Source organism: Mus caroli, unplaced genomic scaffold (assembly GCF_978045245.1).
Source record: "Mus caroli unplaced genomic scaffold, Mus_caroli_1 scaffold_18, whole genome shotgun sequence".
In the NCBI taxonomy this organism is placed as follows: domain Eukaryota; kingdom Metazoa; phylum Chordata; class Mammalia; order Rodentia; family Muridae; genus Mus; species Mus caroli.
In genome coordinates, this window is record NW_028227273.1 from 31,328,749 (window position 1) to 31,335,317 (window position 6,569).

At 40.5% G+C, this 6,569-nt stretch overlaps 1 pseudogene; it reads right to left on the reverse strand.

Annotated features, from left to right (window-relative positions):
- Positions 1 to 801: 801 nt before the first annotated feature.
- Positions 802 to 1,146, reverse strand: LOC110284275 (peptidyl-prolyl cis-trans isomerase A pseudogene; annotated as a pseudogene).
- Positions 1,147 to 6,569: the final 5,423 nt, after the last annotated feature.

Here is a 6,569-nt window from a genome sequence, read left to right on the forward strand (position 1 = left end):
ACTCCCATGATGCTGGTCTCTTCGTGATCACAGCTGGATCTCCATCTCCAACAGTTCAGCACCCATTGTCCCAGCAAAGCAAAGGTTTTACTGTAGTGCCTCAGGCTTCTTTCTAATCACAGCTGATTCATCAGCTCTGGCTGACCAGACACCACAGATTCTTCCCACGAAAGGCCTGGGGGAATCTTTGCTTCCCTCTGAAACTCCACAAGCCAGGCCTCCATTAACTATACTGTTCTCAACCAAGCTTCTACAGAACATTTCACAAGCTCTCAACACACAATGGCTTTTCTAGCCCAAAGTTCCAAAGTCTTCCACAATCCTCCCCCAAACAACATGATCAGGTATCTCATGGCACCCACTCCTGGTACCAACTTGTCTTAGTTAGGGTTACTATTGTTGTAATGAAATACTGTGACTATAGCAACTTGGAAAGGAAAATATTTAGCTTACACTCCTATGTTGTAATTTATCATTGAAGGAAGGCAGGGCAGGAACTCAAACAGGGAAGGAACCTAGAGGCAGAAGCTGACACAGAGGCCATAGAGGAATACTGCTTACTGGTTTGCTCACCATGGCTTGCTTTCTTTTTTTTTTTTTTCTTATTTAGTTTTTATTCATAATCAAAAACTTAACTTTGCAATCCAGCTAGACTTGAAGGGGAATGAGGAAAATATGCAACCCAAAGAGCTTCAGTGAGAGCAGAGATTACAGGACATTGTGAGTAGATGGGGTAGGGACGCTCTCCTGAGCTACAGAAGGAATGGTTTGATGGGTAAAATGCCCACAAGTCAAAAGAAATTAGAGTTGTCCACAGTCAGAAATGGTGATCTTCTTGCTGGTCTTGCCATTCCTGGACCCAAAATGCTCCATGGTTTCCACAATGTTCATGTCTTCTTTCACCTTCCCAAAGACCACATGCTTGCCATCCAGCCATTCAGTCTTGGCAGTGCAGATAAAGAAAACTGGGAACTGTTTGTGTTTGGTCCAGCATTTGCCATGGACAAGATGCCAGGACCTGTATGGTCCAGGATGAAGTTCTCATCCTCAAACTTCTCTCCGTAGATGGACCTTACACCAGTGCCATTATGGCGTGTAAAGTCACCACCCTGGCACATGAATCCTGGAATAATTCTGTGAAAGGAGGAACCCCTGGGCTGGACCGTATAACTAATTAAGGAATGCTCTACAGCCAGATCTTATAGAGACAATCTCCCTAAGTTTAAGGTCAATTTGTTCTAAATAGGGAGGTTTGGGGCAGCCAAGAAGACCCTGTCTCAAAAGAAACAAACAAAAAGCAAAAAGAATTTATCTAATAAGTTCTCTCACAGAAATGTTCAAAGATGTATATCTAAAGATCACCTCTGTATGACCAATATAATACAATTATTGGAAACATTGCTGATAGCTATTAAGAATGTATAGTTTAAAGTTGGGATATAACTATACAACAAAATAAATAATTTGATTGGTACTAACTAGCTGATCTTTGTCCTAAATTTTTTTCTACACATGAACTTAGATAATTATTCTAACATTTCTGTAAAGCAGACATTGTAATTTTCCTCACCACTAAGAGGGAAGAGAAAAGTGAGGCATAAGGGGCTGGAGCAACTCAAACAAGGTGCTCAGCTAATGAGGGGCAGCCCTTGCTTCTTCCATAGCAGTGCTGGGTCACAGAGTGACAGAGTGACCAACCTCATAAAGGGATCTTAATAATCCGTGGGAGAATTGTGGTCTTAAGACTTGCCTTAGTTAAGGTTCTATTGCTGTGAAGAGACACCATGACCAGGGCAGCTCTTATATAAAGGACATTTAATTGGGGCTGGCTTACAGGTTCAGAGGTTCAGTCCATTATCATCATGGTAGGAAGCATGGCAGCATCCGAGCAGGCATGGAGCTGGAGGAGCTGAGAGTTCCACATCTTCATCCAAAAGCAACCAGGAGCAGACTGTCTTCCAGGCCACTAAAGGAGGAGCTCAAAGCCCATCCCCACAGTGACACACTTCCTCCAACAAGGCCACACCTACTCCAACAAGGCCACACCTCTGAACAGTGCCACTTCCTGGGCCAAGCATATTCAAACCACCACAAAAACTCTATCAAGCGCTGGGGTTATTGCTTGGTGATAAATTGGCTACCCAGCATGAGCAAAGCCCTCTATTCAGGCCCCAACATCTCAAAAATAGAGACAGAAACTTTGTCAAAATATTAAACAATTTAATGTTTGTGTCCAGAAAAGTGAAATGAAGACAATTAATGTGGACTTCTGTACACACACTGCAGGGAAGCTGAGCACGATCTGAAACTCTCTCACATAGCATGCTTCCTATGAACATCTTTTCCACTCCTTGGCAAATTGTAGTACTTCTCTTAAGTGTGGCTCATCTTCCACTGTTCGACCCTTTGTACCTTTGATGTTGTGATGATACATATATATGTATTATACATATGTGTATGTGTATATATATGTGATATGTGATAATACATATACGTATATATGTGATATATATGGATATGTGAGATATATGTATATATACAAACCACACTTATGTATGTATATATTCTTCATATATATGTATATACATGTGTGTATGTATGTATGAGAGATTTTGTTGTTTTACTGGTGCCCCTTCCTCTAGGACATCATTAATATTTTTACTCATATCCATTCTCTCCTGTATTTTTATCTTTGCCAGATAATTCTGATCATGTGATCATGGTTTTTGTAAAGTGTCACACAGTTTTACCAATGGTAGACACGGAGGCAACACACCATGCTTTTGTTGTCTGTATGTGAGCTGAGTAGCAAAATCTAAAAGAATTGATGCTCTAGTTGTTGACCATGATGCCCAGCTGCTATTTATGTCATGATCTGTGGCCTCAAGAACTAAAGGCTCTATTTGTTTTTGACACGGCTATGGTTATGATTGGAAGACTCCTGTTATGAACACATAGCAACTGACATTTTTTTATTGAAAATGTATGTTTTCAAACAATATTTTCTGATCACAGTTTCCTCTCTCATCTTCTTCTAGATCCAACTGCATGCCTTTTTTCTGTCCTTCTTTGGAGAAAAAAAAAAGGCAGAATAGAACAAAACAGAGAAAGAGAAAAAGACCTAAAGAAAAGCATGAGAAGAAACAGAGAGGAGTGAGGGAGAGAGAAAGACACAAAAAGCGAAAACCACTAACAACATCAACTCAGAAGCCATAATACACAAGCAAATGACCAGCAAGATGAAAAATACCCAGGGTATTATGAGATTTAAAAATCTCTAAAACAGTGCCGGGCGTGGTGGCGCACGCCTTTAATCCCAGCATTCAGGAGGCAGAGGCAGGCAGATTTCTGAGTTCGAGGCAAGCCTGGTCTACAAAGTGAGTTCCAGGACAGCCAGAGCTATACAGAGAAACCCTGTCTCAAAAAACAAACAAACAAACAAAAATCTCTAAAACAATGAGTTAATTTGTGTTGGCTGTATCCTGTTGGGTTTGGGCCTCCCTAAGAGTGTGGTTTGTATACCCAGTGAGCTTCTGTTGGAGAAAGCAGGATTTTTCCTTTGTGGGCAGTTGTCAATTGGACACAGCTTCCTAGCTAGGGATAGGGCATCATGTCCACTTCCCCTCTCAGCACTGTGGTCCCATCTGGTTTTTATCTGTGAAGAGGCCGTACATGCTGCCACCATTGTTGCGAGTTCATAGTGTGACAGGCTTTCTGTGTTTAGAAGGCATCCATTCCTACTGGCTTCTACAATCTCCCTGCCTCCTTTTTCTGTAGTTTTCTGAGCCCTGAGGGGAGAAGTTTGATTGAGACATCCCACTTAGGACTGTCTCACGTTGCCTAGTTGTGGGTCTTCACATCTGTTCCCATCTACTGCAGGAAGAAGCCCCTCTGATCCTTTTTTTTTTTTTTAAAGATTTATTTATTTATTATATGTAAGTACACTGTAGCTGTCTTCAGACACTCCAGAAGAGGGCACCAGATCTCGTTAAGGATGGTTGTGAGCCACCATGTGGTTGCTGGGATTTGAACTCTGGACCTTCGGAAGAGCAGTCGGGTGCTCTTACCCACTGAGCCATCTCACCAGCCCCGCCCCTCTGATCCTGAATGAGCATGTCAGTGACCTGTAGCCATAGCAGACTGTCATTGGGAGTCACTATGTTGCTACATTCCTTTAGTAGAACAATAGCATTTGGTGTTCCCCTGGATTCTTGGCTAACTGAGCAGGGTTAGGCATGGGTTTAATCCACTCAGCTAGTTGTTGGCTACTCCCACAATTTTTGTGTCATGGTTGTACCGGTATATCAGGTAGGTAAGTCATCATTATAGATTGATGGGTTTACAGCTGGGATGGCATTTACTATTATCCTCTGGTGGCATGCCTCAAGTAACTTCCAGTACTGCGAAAACTATTCAGTATGGATGAAGGCTGTATTCAAGCACCATGTTAAATGAAATATGTAAGTGCTATCTTCAGCAATGATGCCTTACCATTATTTGTGGAGAGCTACAAATAGCCTTGGCAAAAGCCTAAGTTGTTTGGTAGTTTCCATGGGGCCTCTATGGCCAACAACTCAATAAGATAGATGTAACCTATTCCTGGACCTGGGGGTTTCATTTGGTGCTGAGAGTTGTCTAATAGGGGCTTTGTAACCCTGTTGTTTGGTGATTTGATGGGTGTGTGTGTGTGTGTATGTGTGCATGCACTTCTACTGTAGTAGGTTTCTATATTATCCTTTAGATGACCCTTAGTTTTGGTCTTTCTCTCACCCTGTCATACATATATATATTTTTTATATTTATATATATATATATATATATATATATATATGTGTGTGTGTGTGTGTATGTATATATATTATATATATATACATATATATACATACATATACACATACACATGCATATATATATGTGTATATATATATATATATATATATATATATATATATATATTATGTGTATATGCCTAACAGTGCACAGCCAGAGCTTCAGGTTGATCTATTCCTAGGTTCCTGAGGAAAAACTACACTGATTTCTATAGTGGCTGTTCAAGTTTTCACTTCTACCAGCAATGCAGGAGTGTTCCCCTTAACCCCAATTCTCACCAGCATGAGCTGTTGTTTATTCTATTGATCTTGGCCACACTGACTGGTGTAAGATGAAATTTCAAAGTAGTTTTGGTTTGCATCTTTCTGATGAGTAGGGATAATGAGTGTTTCTTTGAGTGTTTCTCAGTCATTTCTGTTTCCTCTTTTGATAACTCTCTGTTTAGCTCTGTACCTTCTTTTTTAATCGGGTTATTTATTTGTTCTTTTTGTGTTATTTATATAGTTTCATTTTTTATGTAATTTGGATATTAAGCCTCTATCAGATGTGAAAATATTTTTCTATTCTGCATCCTGTCACTTTGTCCTATTGATGATGTCCTTTGCCTTGCAGAAGCTTCTCAAATTTTGCAAGATACCATTTACTAATTGCCCATCCCAGTGCCTGTGCTAATGGTGTTCTTTCTATTCGGATGGTCTTTTCCTGAGCCAATGCGTTCAAAGCTATTCCCCCACTTTCTCTTCTGTAGGTCTGAGCTTTTTTGGTGTTATGTTGTGGTCTTTGATCCGTTTGAAGTTGAGTTTTGTGCAGGGTGATAGATACGGATCTAATTGCATTCTTCTGTGTGCACACATCCAGTTAGGCCATCGTCATTTGTTGATGCCTTCCTTCTATCCTTCTAGTGTACAGTTTTTACTTCTTTGTCAAAAAAAAAAAACAGGTTTCCATAGTTATATTGACCTCTGTCTGGGTCTGCAATTTGATTGCATTGATCAATATATCTTTTTAATGCCAATAATATGCTATTTTTTTTTTATTACTTTAGCTCTGTAGCACAAGTTGAAATCAGGGATGGTGAGACATCTAGAAGTTCTTTTATTATTCAGGATTGCTTTTGATATCCTGGCTTGGTGTGTGTGTGTGTGTGTGTGTGTGGTGTTTGTATGTGTGTGTTTCCTTATGAATCCAAAAATCATCCTTTCAAGTTCCGTGAAGGATTGTGCTAGAATTTTGATGGGGTTGCATTAAATCTGTAGATTGCTTTTGGGAGGACTGTAAGGTTATTTAGGAGGCTATCTGAAGTCCAGATCCAGGAAATACTGGAAGACAAATTACAATAATTTGGTAAAAAAAAAAAAAAATACTACTATGGACACAATGGATGCCAGTCTTTTCGGAGACTTTCTCAGAACCATGGAAGATACTGCAGAGCCATCTTATCAATGAGTTGAGACACTGGGGTACCCTGTTCTCTCATCCTTCATTGGTTGAGGATCCATCCAGAGAGAACAGACTTGGCAGAGAGACTTGAGAACACATGGCCATGAATACAGACTACGTGTAAGCAGCTTTTGCTGGGCTGCTGAATGTCAAGCAGGGGCTGGGAAAGGACAGATCATTACACTGGAACATACTCCACAAACAACACCCAGACAAAAGCAATGCTGGCCAACTGAAGAGCTGAATTGTGTTGCCATAGAAGGTTGGGTTTCTGTTGGCCTCAGTTGCAAGCTAGAATC